This window comes from Triturus cristatus, chromosome 10 (assembly GCF_964204655.1).
Source record: "Triturus cristatus chromosome 10, aTriCri1.1, whole genome shotgun sequence".
Taxonomy (NCBI): domain Eukaryota; kingdom Metazoa; phylum Chordata; class Amphibia; order Caudata; family Salamandridae; genus Triturus; species Triturus cristatus.
In genome coordinates this window covers 499,031,179-499,049,932 of record NC_140593.1, presented here as the reverse complement: position 1 = coordinate 499,049,932, position 18,754 = coordinate 499,031,179, and positions in this window count along the sequence as shown.

Here is an 18,754-nt window from a genome sequence, read left to right as displayed (position 1 = left end):
GGGACAGCTCCACGGACCAGGAGGAGCCACAGAGCCTGACGGACAGAAGGAGTGGAGTCGGGGGACTCAGTGGCACGGAGGGCAAGTGGAGCCACACAGAGGAGTCGTCAGCACCATCCCCCCAGCTGAGGGCCACAGCAGCTCTGAGGATGACTCCCTTGTGGAGGCGGGTGTCAGCAGCCACCGAACCACAGCTAGTGAGGCTGTCCCCGTCACCACCACCACCATCACCACCTTCCCATCGGCTCCCATCCCAGAGGTCCCTGTAGGCTCACGTGTTTGGGAGCATGTCTCCTTTGTGCCAGGCACTGCACCCCCTGCCCCTGTGTCCCCTGCTGCCCTGAGTGAGGAGTCTGTGGACTTACTTAGACAGATCCATGTAGAGCAGACGTCGATGCTGAAGGTCCTCCATGCACACAAAAGTCTGTTGATGCAACTGGTGCCGTTCATGGAGGGCATTTCCTCGGGTATGTCTGCCCTACAGAGCACCAATCAGTCCATGGCCTCCTTCCTGATGGCAGCAGTGTCCCTCCTCCAACAGTCCCGCACCCCTCCTACCCCTGCACCACCCACGATTCCTAGCAGCCTAACTGTCCCAAGCACACACACACCTGCACATTCTCACAAAGCCACAGACACGGGCAGCACACAAACACCCAAACCAAGGGCTAGACGTGCACACAAGCAAGCGCAGGGGACTGATACCACACTCACAGGGGATGGTTTGTAGACACACACACAGTCATCCACAACCACTCCGCAGTCCTCCGAAACCTCTCCCTCCCAGCCCCCTTCCCTTGCCTCACCTGCAACCCCATCTCCACAGAAGCTCTTCCTCTGTGACCTTGGCCTCTTCCCCACTGACCCAGCAGATCCTGATTACAAGGGGAAGAGGAAGTCCCCACACACAGAGGGGAGTACCCCTCACACCTGGACACCCTCCCCCAGGCACAGTCAGACTGAGACCCCCACCCGCAAGTCCCCCCAGAGCCGGAAGAGCAGGACGCCACCGCCACCACGCAGCTCCAAGGCAAAGTCTCCGTCCTCCATCCCCCAGGCACCACTCCAGAGGTTCCCCCGCCACTCCTTGCCCCGGGTTTCCCCACCCACAGATACACCATCCCCAAAATACTGAGGTCCTCCCCCCCACCACTTGCTCCTCCACACCTGGTCAGACGGTTAGTGCCACTGATGTGGGGACCGTGTCCCCCCCTGTCCTGCTGACCTCACCTGCACCCCAATCTGCTCACATGGATTTAGGCCCTGCAGTGGAGTCCACGACCACCCCGTCTGACTTGGGCACTGAAGTGGGGACCCAATCCACTCCATCTGACCTGCCCACTGAAGTTGTGCCGGCACCCACCCCATCTGACTTGTGCCCCACAGTTGTGACTGCACCCACCACTTCAGTCAGATCCACTGCCGTTGCAAGTGTCTCGCGTGCATCCACCACCTCTTCACTGCCTCCTTCTGCTGCGCCCTGATCCTGTCCCTGCGGTGCCTGGCCTGCCCCCATGTATGCCCCTCCGAGGTTTTGCTTTGTTCACCATAAGTTGGCAGGGTATGCTTAGATGTGAGTCCCTTGCTCACTTTGCCACTGGATTCAAGCAAGCCTGGCTGAAGACGGCTGAAATGCCAGAAACCGGTCCTAGGAAGGTTGTTTCCGGTCCAGGGAAGACATGGCTTGGCAGTTCAGGCTGGACTGTTCCCATGAGGCACAGGGTCAGACTGATTTGCATATGGCCATGTCTGAACTGGGGTGGCAGAGTGGGCTAAAGAACTGTGTTGGATTAAACCCAGATCAGTTGACTGGGGGTGAGTGCTTGCAATGTTCAACACTCCGTCCATCATTTCCTTTGGTTTTCCTCCAAGGGGATGTCCCCTGTCCTTAGCAGTGCAGGCAAGCAACGTGTGACAGTTGTCATCCTAGTTCACTCCTTGGCATTTGATAATGGACTGGCCAGTGGCCTTTTGTTTGAACGGACGTTTAACTGTTAATATGCTGAATAAAGCTTTTTGCTTTATCCCTGTGAACTTGATTTAGCTGTACATTAGGTTCATGATGTTTAACATGCCCTTGCACCTGTAATGCTTGGTTTCCAATGTTGAATACTGATGTGTTGATGTGAGGTACTCCATGTGGTCCATGAGATATGTATCCTATTCTGGTGGGTATCCATGTCATCCTTTGCAGCTACCTGGGTGTGTCATGATCAACTATTTGTGGACATCTGTGTGAACATTTCATTTGCATGGTCACATCTCTGGCTTGCACCCATGCCCATGTGATGTGCTTCCCATTGTCCAATTTGTCTATTTCACAGACTTTGTGCGCATCACCACTGGACCTACAAGTGTGGGCATCATTGGTATAGGAGCACCTGGGTCCTCTGTGCAACTTGCTGTAATATGTTTTGAGTATGTGCAGATGACTTAGGGGAGACTCCCGTACACAGGTTGTTGTGACCAGAGCCTTCATTGTGTGGTAACTGATGGCTGACTGACCAAGTGTTCTGCTGACATGAGTGAGATGTGCTGTGAATATGTTTGGCACAGCTGGGCTTCCACAGGAGTTGGGTCCCCTCAAGTAAGTGTGTTGTCCCGTGACATAGCGTGGGCCCATGGTGTGTGTTGTATGAGCATGTGTGTGTGTCCACATCCTTTTTCATACACAGGCAGTGTTCCCTTGATATGTTCCTGTTGTTGATGCTTGCTGAGTGATACTGAGTTCATCCCACAACTTTGCCATGGGCTACCAGATGTGTGGGTGCATGACACACTACTGTTAATTGGTGTTTCATCATAGGGATTTGTCAGTTCTGAGTGGTGATGATGTTGTTAGACGCAGATGGGACACTGTCAGGGTTCCCCAAGGCACTTGTTTGTTCGCAATATCATGTAGTTGTCCCTAGGTGGTACCTTTCAGTTATTCAGACATGTGTATGTGTGTGTGACTGCTCCCACTTGTCGGGTTCAGGGCTGCAATGTTTGCAGGTGTCAGCATGTGTGCCTTGTGGTTCTCCTTGGCTTCTGCATTGTCCTGGGACTGTGGCAGGTATTCGGAAGGTTACATGAGCTTTGACGTCATGGCCATGTACCGCATACTGTGCAGTATGTCTGTCATTCACTAGGGTTGTAAACTGTCCTTGTGTGATGAGTCTGTGCACCATAGTTCCTCCCCACATTCCTGTGTTTGTTATAGGTGCATGTGCAATGTCACCTGTCCATGTTGGCTTCACAGATGCACATTGTTGCAGTTCAGGGTGTGTGGTGTTGAGGGTGGACTGATGTATATGTTTGCATGGATGGGCCCCTAGCTCCCGTTTGTCCATGGATGAGGGGCCATGCTGAATGATTTGTGTTTGTGTATGTGTGATGTACGTTTGTGGAATAGGACACATGTCTGGGTTTCCCAGTTTGTACGACATCTACCTTTGTCATCATAGTGGAGGTGTCATGCATGCTTGTGTCACACCAATGTCTGGTCCCTGGGGGTAGTGCTGTTGTGTGTCAGTCTCTTGCTGTGTTAGTTGGTGTTCATTCCAGCTTGTGTCACATGTGTCTGTTGTGCTCCCTCTCATCTCACAATGCATGATTGCCCACTAAGAGTGTCCCAATGATGGTTTACTTTTGTATGGCACTGTGTCCACATCTGTGTCACTGTGGTTCAGCCCCCCTCATGTGTTGTGTAGTTGCCTTGGGATACTGAGACACACACACACACACACATACACCCACACACACACACACACACACACACATGTTGTCGTACTTTAATCTCTGTCACCGCGTAGGGGACAGGGCCCTACCCCTGTCTATCCTGGTATTAGCAAACCGCAAATGATTAATGCGGTATGTACGAGTGTTTTATATATCGTTCTAGCTATGAATGCACTGTGTACACGTTATTCTGCTTTACTTCGCGGGTTCCATTTTGGAAGCGGTGGCCATCTTGTCATTGCCCTCACATAGGCTATAATGGAGCAAATACGGGCCTCACAGTACATGGGCTTTTCCTTTGACTTCTCTGTGACCTGGGCAGCTGGCTCTGCTGCCCCGGGTCAAACTGGTCTCACAAGCTCCCCTTCCTCCGTCCACCTGTGATTAGCATCAGGGCTTGACCCGTCATAAAACCCTTTCATTCTACACGAGCCTCCAGCTAATCTCTTTTACACCTGACTGTTCCTGCTTTATGACTTGTTTCCCAAAACAGGAGATGCTCTTGTTTATTGGGGGGGTCTATTGATATCCGATGTGGGAACTGAACCTTACTGTGTAAATCATTGTGGGCTGGCCGAACTGGAATGTGGGATGGTCATCATGACTCTGCCTTTTCTTTGTAATGTACACTTGTTTATTACCGTATCATAAAACCGAGGAATGTATGCTTGAGGCAGGGAAAAGCGTATTTAAGATGAAGTCCGTTTCTATGATTTTCAGCAGTCTCCTGAGAACATACACGCTGTTGTATTTCTAGGATACCTGTAATTGGTCTGCAGCCAATAAATGAATCTTTGACTTCACCCAGAAGACTCTGTGTTTCTGTAGGTCTGGAACAGGGTGAACCCAGAAGTCATAGGGTGTGTGCCCCTGCACCGCTGGGTCTAAAATACCCAGTACTTCAGTTTGGCGCCCAACGTGGGGCGATTTCAGCGGTACCAGTCCAAGTTAGAGGTTCGTGAGGAGCTTCGTGTGGAAATTCCGGAGGAAGGCCGCCACTTCATCGACCCCTGCATGTCGACGTGGTCCGAAAGTCTTTTCTGCGAGGTTCTCCGCGTCCCGACGGCTACGAAGGACTTCTGCCCTGATTAATCGACCTGTTTTGGACCCTTGACGAGTTTGAGAGAGCGAAACAATCGAGAGAGTCTTCTGGTGACGCCATCGATCAGCAATATTCAGTTAAGTATAAGTGGAGCGTCTCCCATTTGTTTTGGTATCCCTCGGGATCGTTTGATTTGGTAATTTGGAGTTTGCAAACGCCAAAGCCAGAGGACTCGTGTATTCACGAGACTATCGTAATCGATAATCCTTTGAGGTTTGGATCTAGACTAGTGAGCGAAGATGCCTGGTTCTAGAATATTTGGTAGATTATTCTGTTTGGGTTGTGGAAAAGATTTCCAGCTGGAGGAATCATGCCCGGTTCCTCCGGTTGGAACTCCAACTTATGAGCTCTATGTAAAACATGGCGTAGGCCCCATTGCAAATAACGAAATATGGATCCACTACACCAGGAAAGACGGTGTTTTAAAATGGCCCCAAAATGGTAGTTTCGATACCGATATTTTAGATAATTTGGAAATTAAATTGTTCAAAAAGAAAGCCCGGCCGGCGATGTTTGACTCTTTCCGCTTATGGCGAAAGGAAGCCAAACAGAAGGAAATTAAGCTAGCGAAAAAGAATAAAAGAGAGAGAGGTATGACGGTAATGCAAGCAGCTGTTCAATTTAAAGATAATGAGGAGGAGCAGATGAATGAGCAATTGCACAGGCAGCGTAAGTTAGGGATCGACAAATGTTACCCAGCTTTACCACACTCTAAGCAGAATGAGTTAGAAGAAAAGGAGAAAGATCCCCTGATGTCGCATTTGTTGAGTTCGCCACCCCCGTATGCTCAAAATGCCACGGCACCTCCCCAGGTTGTGAATATGCCACCTCCAGTTAATATACTGCAAGCCTTGCCGCTACCGCCAGCTGCTGCGCAGCCGGCTCTTGTCCATATAGCGCAGCCCTCTCAAGGGCCGCCAGTTGTGTTCCCGACTGCCCCCGCGCTTCCTGCGACTTTGTCTAATTCAGCAGCTGCCTCCCCTGACACTCTTCCTTGCACCACTCCAGTGCCTGTTTCTGCATCCTCTTTTCTTCCCTCTGTTTTTCCCCCTGTTTTCGCCTCAGCTTCTCCTTCAGCGCGACAGCGCTTAGCTAATGTGGTTACTACGTTAATGTCGCCTCTCTTTGAGTCATCCAGTGCGACTCCTGGTTTACAGCGTAAGCATTTACGTAGTCAGTTGCCTAACCCCGATGAGAAGAAGGTAATAGATCGCATGGCGCGTAGGTGGATTGTTTTCCCTTCACTGTATGATGTGGAATCAGTTGTCAACGTTTTCCATCAGTGGGATGCCCCAAAACAGAGATATGTCTTTGAGAAAATGTGCGAAATTCTCTGTGAAGAATTTGAGGATAGTGGTAAGGACCCGAGCCCGCAGGAGTTGTGTAGAGTGAGGTTTGATTTTGGAACTGGTACAATTGTGGATCGCGAGGTAGATAAAGCAGTTGCGGTTGTATTGTCTTTCAGAAATGACGATTGTCAACAGTCATTGTTTGAACCTGATGTCCCTGTGGGAAAGAGGGTAAAAGCACGCCAATATCCGATGCGTGAGGTTCCCCCAGTTTGGAGACCCGCTGATGCGAATGCTAATCCACCTGTCGTAGCACATTTCCAGCGTATTTGGGTACATGTTCCATGGAAAAGATCTGAGGTGTTAGCACTCAAGCAGTCATTGCCTGATCCCCGTAAAAACCCTACTGGTTATTATAAGGAGTTGTCACAGACTGCAGAATCTTGTGTAATGAATCTGGCTGATGTAGATATGCTGTTTGGGAATGTGGTTCCACAGCCTTTGTGGGGATCCATACGTAATACGGATCATGCTGCAGAACTAGGAGACACATGGGCTAATATCATCGCTGCTGATGCTAGACAAACTGGTGGTGCGAAACCTGAGCCTTTAATAGCAGAACTGCCTGGTAGAATCATCACACATATGAAGACAATAATGCCCGCGATGCGCGTAAATTGGGACAAGCTATCTGCATGTAAGCAGAAGAAAGATGAGACAGTGTCAGACTTCCTTACCAGGTTTGAAGAAACGTTTGTTGACCACAGTGGACAAGATATGAGTACTGAGGGTGGCCAACGGTTATTTGTGGATAAGTTTGTGCAGAATCTACTTCCTGACCTATGTAAAAAGTTAAAAGATTCAGAAAGTTCTTGGGCTGTCTCCTCTTCAGCGCAAATACTGGCTACTGCACAGTATTATGAAAACAGAGATAAAGACGAGAAAGATAGAACAGAAAAGAAAACGAAGGAACTAAAGACAAAGGTCCTTTTACAGCAGGCCTATCCGCCACGTGGAGGTCAGAATAATTATAGGCAACCCCAAGGTGTCTATCACCAACCCCAACAATTTCAGAACAATCAGCAAATGAACGGGTATTATCAACCACGTGTCCTTGTAGGTCCCAACCAATGTTCATACTGCAAAGAGGAAGGTCATTTTAAATATAGTTGCCCTAAATTAATGCAGCGGAACGGTAATGCGTATGGCGCAAGAGGTAGGGGTGGTCAGCAAGCTCCTAGAGGCAGAGGGCGTGGAAATGCTCCCCAGAACGCGCGTCCTCTGCCGCCTCAAAATACCATCAATAGCTTTGACCAGCAAGCTAACACAACTAGTAATACAGCTCAGTACTACACAAATGATTATTATGCAGAGGACGGCGATGCAGGAAATAATGATTACTAGGACAGCCGTAGACAGAGAGAGGGAGTTGTTTCAGTGCCAGTGGATCAGAGTGGACCGTATATTGAGGTGACTACAGCAAATGTAACGGAGCCCTTTCTGCTAGACACTGGTGCTGCAAAGAGTTCAATCATGCATTCAAAACTCCCTGGCGCACCTTTGTCTGGCGATATAAATGTTTCAGTAGGTTTTTCTGGCGCCCCAGTTAGGAATCCGATTTCTAGTCCCATGTCACTTTCTATTGGGCCTTGCGAGCTGAAAGCACCCCTGATTCTGACAACAGGTTGTGGTGAGAATTTGCTAGGATTGGATTTGTTGAAAAGGTTGCATGCTACACTGTATTGTTCACCGTCAGGAGTACAACTTACATTAGGCAGGAAAGTGATTTCCCCGATGTACTTGTCTAAAAATACAATGCCGCCAGAATTGTCATCCCTTCCGGATGCCCTTTGGGCTACAGGTCCCAATGATGTGGGCCTCTTGGAGATACCGCCATACGTGGTGACTTTAAAGGCTAATGTCAGATTGCCACGTATTCCCCAGTACAAGATCTCTAATGAAGGCCAGAAAGCCTTGTTAGACATTGTCAGTGATTTGATTAATAAGGGTGTGATTGAAGGGACGAGAGGCAACGTTTGCAATAGTCCGATTTTACCTGTCTTAAAACGAACGGACCCTTCACAGCCACCTGTTTACAGATTTGTGATTGATCTTAGAGAGGTTAATAAGATTGTTGTGCCACAGTTTCCGGTTGTCCCTGATATAACTGCCTTGTTAACGATGATTCCAGCCTCTGCTGCATGGTTTTCAGTGATCGATTTAAAGAATGCTTTCTTTAGCATCCCAATTGCAAAGGAGAGCAGAGATATTTTTGGCTTTAGTCTGGGAGGCCGAAGCTTCCGCTTCAAACGCGCTCCCCAGGGCTACTGTGAGAGTCCATCCATTTATAGTCAAGCTTTGAAAGCGCAGCTTGATGCACTTGTTTTACCTAGTGGCGCTATTCTGATTCAATACGTGGACGATTTACTAATCGCCGCGGATACTGAACAGATCTGTAAAGAAGCTACATTGTCATTGTTGCGCCGTTTGTCTGTTTTCCATCATAAAGTGTCTCTCTCAAAGTTGCAATATTGTCGACAAGAAGTGACCTACTTAGGTCATCTCTTATCGAAGGAGGGAAGGAAACTGACCCCAGAAAGAATTCAAGCCATTGCACAGTTGAGTGTGCCAAGAACACAGAGAGAAGTGCGTGCTTTCTTGGGCATCACTTCATACTGTAGGCATTGGATCCCTAATTTTTCCTTGTTGGCAAAACCTTTGTTAGCCTTAACATGCAAAGACACACCGAATCCTATCCCATGGTCTGAAGAGTGCCAGAAAAGTTTTGTGGAATTACGTAATGCATTGTGTTCAGCACCTGTGTTGGGTACCCCTGACTACAGTAAGCCTTTTACACTGTATGTTCACGAGAAAGATGGATTTGCATTATCAGTGTTAACACAGCCTTTTGGCGACAGACCGCGCCCGTGCACATATTTTTCATCAACCTTAGACCCTGTAGCGAGGGCATTGCCAAGCTGTCTGAGAGCGACAGCTGCTGCAGCTATGTCTATCCGACAATCTGCTGGTTTGGTAATGGACAACACATTGATCGTTATGGTTCCACATGCTGTAGACACATTATTAAATAGAACCAAGACACAACACTTGACTAGTGCGCGATTATCGGGCTATGAGCTTACACTGTTAGCAAATCACATACACATAAAGAGATGCAATACGCTGAATCCAGCTACGTTATTGCCAATTCCGGCAGACTCAGATGAGATTGAGCAACATGACTGTCTTTTCAGAACAGAAGAAGAGACGAAAGGGAGAGTAGATCTAAAAGATACTCCCCTGACTGAGTGTGATGGTACTCTATGGGTGGATGGTTCGTGTTTCAAGCTCCCTAATGGTGATACGACTGCTGCATATGCTATCACGACTTTACACACGGTCGTGGAAACTGCACGAGTGCCACATAATTCGGCCCAAGCAGCAGAATTAATCGCCCTCACAAGAGCATGCGTGTTGTCTGAAGGAATGAGAGTGAATATATACACAGATAGCCAGTACGCCTTTGGCGTGGCTCATAATTTTGGGCGACTGTGGAAAGAGCGTGGGTTCCTGACGTCGCATGGAGCTAAAATTCAGAATGGCAAGCTGGTGAATGATCTCCTTGAGTCACTGACCCTACTGTTGCAAGTTGCGATCATGAAATGCAGTGCGCACAGGAAAGTTACAGATGATGTTGGACGTGGGAATGCGTTTGCTGATGAGACCGCGAAAGAAACAGCACAGAATGTGAAGACTAGAATGTATGTTGCAGGCCCCGCAAGATGGGTTGACGATGTTGGGATGTGTGAGAACACAATAGAGAGTGTGAAGTCGCTTCAAGCTGAAGCCACAGAGAAAGAGTTAAGCAAGTGGAGAGAAAGTATGGGTAAGTTGGATGAGAATGGTTGTTGGATTGATCTGACAGAACATAGGCGATGGTTGTTACCTGACGCATATGTGCTCCCAGTGGTTACAATGGCACACGGAATGGCACATATCAGTACGAAAGGTATTTGCAAGTTGTTGGCTCCAGTATGGCAAAATGCTGGAATTCCCAAGTGTGCAGAGAATGTGGTCAAGAATTGCATGGTATGCTTAAAGTACAACCCTGGTAGGGGAACCCCAACTCCAGCTGGTCACTTTACACCCCCATCATGTCCATTCGAAGTCTTGCAGCTGGACTTTATTCACATGGAAAGATGCAACAACCTGAAATATGTACTGGTGGTTGTTTGCGCTTTCTCAAAATGGATAGAGGCTTATCCTCTGAAAGATAACACTGCCCTATCCACAGCCAAAGCCCTTGTGAAAGAATTTTTCCCTAGGTTTGGAATGCCAAGAATGGTGTGGTGTGATAATGGAAGTGAGTTCGTGGGTAAAGTGATGAAGAATGTATGTGAAGGTTTAGGCATAAAGCAAAAGTTCCACGCTGCAAATCACCCCCAATCAGCTGGACTAGTAGAGCGCTACAATGGAGCCTTAAAGCTCAAGCTGGCCAAAATTCAGGCGAGCACAGGTCTTAAATGGCCTGACGCTCTGCCTTTAGCACTCCTGTCCACCAGAATGACCGTACACTCACGAGTGGGACTTAGTCCTTATGAAGTTGTTTTTGGCCGCCCGGCCAACGTATGGGGTGTACCGAGGCCTACGAAATTTAGTGAGATTGAGCATCCAGTACTACTCGATTACCTGTATGATTTGACTGTTAAACTGCTTGTTTTGCACCAACAGGTACATGATACTCTTCCCCAAGCTTCTGAACCTCCTGGACACCCTATCAACCCTGGCTCGTGGGTCCTGGTCCGAAACTTCCAGCGCAAGAGCAACGACGAGCCTCGCTGGATCGGCCCTCACCTTGTGCTTCTATCAACCAGATCAGCGGTGCGAGTAAAGGGAAAGAAACACTGGATCCATGGCACCCACTGCAAAGTAGTCCCCTTGCCTCTGCCATACGACCAGTGGATCCAGGAGGGTATCGCCGACTCTGAGGCAGACATTGTACCTCGTTTTGTACCATTCAGTGACGCACGCATAAGAGGCACAGTTTCAGACCAAGAGAGTGACAATATTCTGCAAGAAGCTGTGCCGCCATCAAATCAACTGGACACCACTGAGCCTGAACTTTTGTTCCAAGACCAAACAACACCTGGCCGTCTCCGCTATAATTTGAGACCAAGGCCCATGGACAAATAAAGATTTCCTTACTATTTCCTTTTTGACATTTTGGCTCTCCCATCTGAAGGACTTTCTTGATTTTTGTTTTTCGAACCACCATCCGGGTTCAGCCGCAGGGTCGCGGTGCCAAGACTTTGGGGTACAGGCCGAAGACGTTAGGTCAACGGTTCTGGTTGGTCTAGGGCGTTTCCCTGGACTGACAGGCGTACTCCTTAGCAGAAGAAACTCATCCGCCGCGAGCGGCCCGATTAGAGGATGGAGTTTTTTAAGATGGAGAGACCCGTTGAGGAAATGAACTTTAAAGCAAGGATGTGTAGAACTGTAAAAAGTAAATGTTTTGTATTTCTGTGCCTATTTACACTGTGTAGTATAATAATGTTTATTGTAGGATTTGTGTTTTTCTCCGCTCAAAAGACCATTGCGCCCACTGTACAGCCTATACCTCTTTCTACTGCCTCCTCTCACTCTTTTCACCCTTTGCCTGAGCACGAACAGACCAGACGATCCGAGTTCGTAAATAACTCGTTTATCCAGCTTTTGCACCAGCACCAACTAGTAATGAATACGACCAATTGCTGGGTGTGTGGGTTAATGCCACATACCATTAACAAAGGTATTCCTTATTTGGTGCTGCCATTTAGTTATAATGGATCGTCATGGGCATTCCAGACCATGTTCCTCTATGCTCTAGATGCTTACTCCCCGCGACAACCGCGTTCCATCAGACCTGGTACAAATAATAAAGCCTTAGTGAGAGGAATTGCCGATATGAGTAGGGATATTGATGCATACTCATCCATTCCCAAAGAAGAGCTGAGAGCTTATGTAGGGTGGAACGCGACGGGGTATAGTATTAGTCTGGGCGAAAGACAGCGAAAAATCTCATCCCCAATCTGGGTCGTACCCCACATGGGTCGGTTCTGCTTACAGGGTAATGGTCAGAATCCTAGAGCTCAACTGGGGAGAAGTGACTGTACTGAAACGTACACTTTCCCGTCACAGTTTTCCCCTGCGTTTTTGGCTGCCAAGGGCACATATTTCATCTGCAATGACCGAGCATATACATGGTTGCCCCCTGATTTCTCGGGCACATGTTATATTGCGAACTTGCTACCGCCAACATTTACTGCTGCCTCTGACTATCATAAGACTAGAGTTGTGAGAGGTGTGATTAGTAAGGAGGATACTGCCGGTCAGGAAGCGGGAGACTTCTTCTTGGGTTTCCTGCCGTTTTGGGGACCTATGGTCAATAGTAGGAACCTGAGACAGCTGACTCGTGTGGTTGAATCCACTGTTAATGTAACGGCTGGTGCCCTTGGTAATCTGACAGCTGAGCTCCAAGCGGATCGCCTTATGACTTTGCAGAACCGCATGGTTCTAGACGTTATTCTTGCAGACCGCGGTGGGGTATGTAAGGTTATCCAATCCAGTTGTTGCATTTTCATACCAGATAACGCTCCAACAGTCTATCAAGCCATCTCCAAACTCCATAAAATATCTGAATCCATACACGTGGATAAAGGAGATTGGTCACTGGTGGGGAGGTTCTGGGAACTGATATCTGCCTGGGGTTGGAAAGTTCTGATGGTCATTGGAATGATCTTAGCCATTCTTTTCCTGTTCTGTCTGTGCATACAGTGTGCTCCTGCGATATGTGGCCTCTGTGCTACCTTATGTGTGAGGAAACCTGTATCGAGGGACGAGCTAAGTAATAGGATGATGCTACAGCAACATCTCCATGACTTCGTGAACATTGACCTAGACTCGGATTAAGATGAGTATAGTGATTGCCTATGTAAGGGCAAAAGGAGGGTCTGTCGTACTTTAATCTCTGTCACCGCGTAGGGGACAAGGCCCTACCCCTGTCTATCCTGGTATTAGCAAACCGCAAATGATTAATGCGGTATGTACGAGTGCTTTATATATCGTTCTAGCTATGAATGCACTGTGTACACGTTATTCTGCTTTACTTCGCGGGTTCCATTTTGGAAGCGGTGGCCATCTTGTCATTGCCCTCACATAGGCTATAATGGAGAAAATACGGGCCTCACAGTACATGGGCTTTTCCTTTGACTTCTCTGTGACCTGGGCAGCTGGCTCTGCTGCCCCGGGTCAAACTGGTCTCACGAGCTCCCCTTCCTCCGTCCACCTGTGATTAGCATCAGGGCTTGACCCGTCATAAAACCCTTTCATTCTACACGAGCCTCCAGCTAATCTCTTTTACACCTGACTGTTCCTGCTTTATGACTTGTTTCCCAAAACAGGAGATGCTCTTGTTTATTGGGAGGGTCTATTGATATCCGATGTGGGATCTGAACCTTACTGTGTAAATCATTGTGGGCTGGCCGAACTGGAATGTGGGATGGTCATCATGACTCTGCCTTTTCTTTGTAATGTACACTTGTTTATTACCGTATCATAAAACCGAGGAATGTATGCTTGAGGCAGGGAAAAGCGTATTTAAGATGAAGTCCGTTTCTATGATTTTCAGCAGTCTCCTGAGAACATACACGCTGTTGTACTTCTAGGATACCTGTAATTGGTCTGCAGCCAATAAATGAATCTTTGACTTCACCCAGAAGACTCTGTGTTTCTGTAGGTCTGGAACAGGGTGAACCCAGAAGTCATAGGGTGTGTGCCCCTGCACCGCTGGGTCTAAAATACCCAGTACTTCAATGTTGTGTCAGATGTGCAGTGTGAGGTTGCCTGTTTGTGTTGCCAGAAACTGGTCCTAGGAAGGTTGTTTCCGGTCCAGGGAAGACATGGCTTGGCAGTTCAGGCTGGACTGTTCCCATGAGGCACAGGGTCAGACTGATTTGCATATGGCCATGTCTGAACTGGGGTGGCAGAGTGGGCTAAAGAACTGTGTTGGATTAAACCCAGATCAGTTGACTGGGGGTGAGTGCTTGCAATGTTCAACACTCCGTCCATCATTTCCTTTGGTTTTGCTTTGTTCGCCATAAGTTGGCAGGGTATGCTCAGACGTGAGTCCCTTGCTCACTTTGCCACTGGATTCAAGCAAGCCTGGCTGAAGACGGCTGAAATGCCAGAAACCGGTCCTAGGAAGGTTGTTTCCGGTCCAGGGAAGACATGGCTTGGCAGTTCAGGCTGGACTGTTCCCATGAGGCACAGGGTCAGACTGATTTGCATATGGCCATGTCTGAACTGGGGTGGCAGAGTGGGCTAAAGAACTGTGTTGGATTAAACCCAGATCAGTTGACTGGGGGTGAGTGCTTGCAATGTTCAACACTCCGTCCATCATTTCCTTTGGTTTTGCTTTGTTCGCCATAAGTTGGCAGGGTATGCTCAGACGTGAGTCCCTTGCTCACTTTGCCACTGGATTCAAGCAAGCCTGGCTGAAGACGGCTGAAATGCCAGAAACCGGTCCTAGGAAGCTTGTTTCCGGTCCAGGGAAGACATGGCTTGGCAGTTCGGGCTGGACTGTTCCCATGGGGCACAGGGTCAGACTGATCTGCATATGGCCATGTCTGAACTGGGGTGGCAGAGTGGACTAAAGAACGGTGATGGATTAAACCCAGATCAGTTGACTGGGGGTGAGTGCTTGCAATGTTCAACACTCTGTCCATCATTTCCTTTGGTTTTCCTCCAAGGAGATGTCCCCTGTCCTTAGCAGTGCAGGCAAGCAACGTGTGACAGTTGTCATCCTAGTTCACTCCTTGGCATTTGATAATGGACTGGCCAGTGGCCTTTTGTTTGAACGGACGTTTAACTGTTAATATGCTGAATAAAGCTTTTTGCTTTATCCCTGTGAACTTGATTTAGCTGTACATTAGGTTCATGATGTTTAACATGCCCTTGCACCTGTAATGCTTGGTTTCCAATGTTGAATACTGATGTGTTGATGTGAGGTACTCCATGTGGTCCATGAGATATGTATCCTATTCTGGTGGGTATCCATGTCATCCTTTGCAGCTACCTGGGTGTGTCATGATCAACTATTTGTGGACATCTGTGTGAACATTTCATTTGCATGGTCACATCTCTGGCTTGCACCCATGCCCATATGATGTGCTTCCCATTGTCCAATTTGTCTATTTCACAGACTTTGTGCGCATCACCACTGGACCTACAAGTGTGGGCATCATTGGTATAGGAGCAACTGGGTCCTCTGTGCAACTTGCTGTAATATGTTTTGAGTATGTGCAGATGACTTAGGGGAGACTCCCGTACACAGGTTGTTGTGACCAGAGCCTTCATTGTGTGGTAACTGATGGCTGACTGACCAAGTGTTCTGCTGACATGAGTGAGATGTGCTGTGAATATGTTTGGCACAGCTGGGCTTCCACAGGAGTTGGGTCCCCTCAAGTAAGTGTGTTGTCCCGTGACATAGCCTGGGCCCATGGTGTGTGTTGTATGAGCATGTGTGTGTGTCCACATCCTTTTTCATACACAGGCAGTGTTCCCTTGATATGTTCCTGTTGTTGATGCTTGCTGAGTGATACTAAGTTCATCCCACAACTTTGCCATGGGCTACCAGATGTGTGGGTGCATGACACACTACTGTTAATTGGTGTTTCATCATAGGGATTTGTCAGTTCTGAGTGGTGATGATGTTGTCAGACGCAGATGGGACACTGTCAGGGTTCCCCAAGGCACTTGTTTGTTCGCAATATCATGTAGTTGTCCCTAGGTGGTACCTTTCAGTTATTGAGACATGTGTATGTGTGTGTGACTGCTCCCACTTGTCGGGTTCAGGGCTGCAATGTTTGCAGGTGTCAGCATGTGTGCCTTGTGGTTCTCCTTGGCTTCTGCATTGTCCTGGGACTGTGGCAGGTATTCGGAAGGTTACATGAGCTTTGACGTCATGGCCATGTACCGCAGACTGTGCAGTATGTCTGTCATTCACTAGGGTTGTAAACTGTCCTTGTGTGATGAGTCTGTGCACCATAGTTCCTCCCCACATTCCTGTGTTTGTTATAGGTGCCTGTGCAATGTCACCTGTCCATGTTGGCTTCACAGATGCACATTGTTGCAGTTCAGGGTGTGTGGTGTTGAGGGTGGACTGATGTAAATGTTTGCATGGATGGGCCCCTAGCTCCCGTTTGTCCATGGATGAGGGGCCATGCTGAATGATTTGTGTTTGTGTATGTGTGATGTACGTTTGTGGAATAGGACACATGTCTGGGTTTCCCAGTTTGTAGGACATCTACCTTTGTCATCACAGTGGAGGTGTCATGCATGCTTGTGTCACACCAATGTCTGGTCCCTGGGGGTAGTGCTGTTGTGTGTCAGTCTCTTGCTGTGTTAGTTGGTGTTCATTCCAGCTTGTGCCACATGTGTCTGTTGTGCTCCCTCTCATCTCACAATGCATGATTGCCCACTAAGAGTGTCCCAATGATGGTTTACTTTTGTATGGCACTGTGTCCCCATCTGTGTCACTGTGGTTCAGCCCCCCTCATGTGTTGTGTAGTTGCCTTGGGATACTGAGACACACACACACACACACACACACACACACACACACACATGTTGTGTCTGATGTGCAGTGTGAGTTTGCCTGTTTGTGTTTGTGCATCTGCACCAGTGCATTGGTATTGCTGTTGTGGGCCTTTGTCTGGATGCTGTTTCTGTGATTTTGCATGCTGTCCCTGTGAGTTATTTCACATCATTGTGCACATTCATCCTGGTTGTTAGGTGCCATTGCTGGCATGGAATGGGAGTTTGTGACCTGGCACCTACAGTCTACACAGGTTGTTTTGATTAGTGTGTCTATTTTCGAGATGTGTGTATGCTTTGTGATGGTCACTTCTGCTCTTGTGTCATTGTACACTGTATGCATTGTCAGCCCCCATGGGTGGTGCTTGTCTGCACATGGCCGAGAGTATGTTAGGTTTTCACAGCAATGTTAGCCTCACCACATCTCTGTGGGTATGGGACACAACCACTACTTTGCCCAAGAAGTGTTTGATGTGTTGGGACCGGGAATCATACATGCTGTTTGTTATTTGCAGCTACGACCATGTTGACACTTACCTTTTGGTCACTGTGATGAGGGGGGGTTTAGACCCCATCACCACAATGCTCGACATTTGCTGCTGTTTGGAACCCCACACTTAACGTTTGTTCTACACAGTGAGGGGGTGTTCGTTTTACATTGACAAAGTGCTATAGTGATGCTTGCCTTGTGTAGGGCACACTTATTTGTTGGTCACACATGTGCTGTTAGTTACATTGTATGTTCGAATTCATAATCACTGTTCTGGGCATTTGTCACAGACTACACACTGTTGTCATGATGTTAGGCGGGATGTATTTTGCTGGTATACCTAATGTTGGAGTATGATGGATGTGTGGTGCATCACCCATCCTATGAGTGGGGGTGGCCGGATTAATGGGCAACATAGTCCCTATGGGTGGGAGTGGCAGTGGTGCTGGGCAACATATACCCTCTGAGTGGGGGTGGCAGGGGTGATGGACAACAGGTCCCCTATGGGTGGGGTGGCAGGGGTGATGGGCAACATATGCCCTATGAGTGGGGTGGCAGGGGTGATGGGCAACAGGTCCCCTATGAGTGGGGGTGGCAGGGGTGATGGGTTACTGGTCCCCTATGTGTGAGGGTGGCAGGAGTGCTGGGCAACATAAGCCCTATCAGTGGGGGTGGCAGGGGTGATGGGCAACAGGTCCCCTATGGGTGGGGGTGGCAGGGGTGATGGGCCACAGGTCCCCTATGGGTGGGGGTGGCAGGGGTGATGGGCAACAGGTCCCCTATGGGTGGGGGTGGCAGGAGTGCTGTGCAACATAAGCCCTATGAGTGGGGGTGGCAGGGGTGATGGGCAACAGGTCCCCTATGTGTGGGGGTGGCAGGATTGCTGGGCAACATAAGCCCTATGAGTGGGGGTGGCAGGGGTGATGGGCAACATAAGCCCTATGAGTGGTGGTGGCAGGGTTGACGGGCAACATATGCCCTATGAGTGGGGGTGGCAGGGGTGATGGGCAACAGGTCCCCTATGTGTGGGGGTGGCAGGGGTGATGGACAACAGGTCCCCTATGGGTGGGGGTGGCAGGAGTGCTGGGCAACATAAGCCCTATGAGTGGGGTGGCAGGGGTGATGGGTAACAGGTCCCCTATGTGTGAGGGTGGCAGGAGCGCTGGGCAACATAAGCCCTATGAGTGGGGGTGGCAGGGGTGATGTGTAACATAAGCCCTATGAGTGGGGGTGGCAGGGGTGATGGGCAGCATATGCACTATGAGTGGGAGTGGTAGGAGTGATGGGCAACAGGTCCCCTATGTGTGGGGGTGTCAGGGGTGATGGGCAACAGGTCCCCTATGGGTGGGGGTGGCAGGAGTGTTGGGCAACATAAGCCCTATGAGTGGGGGTGGCAGGGGTGATGGGCAACATAAGCCCTATGGGTGGGGGTGGTAGTGGTGCTGGCCATGCAACCCCTATGGTGGCCTGTTGTTAGTGGCCAGGATGTGGACCCTCTGTGTGTGTGTCAGGCCTGGGCGT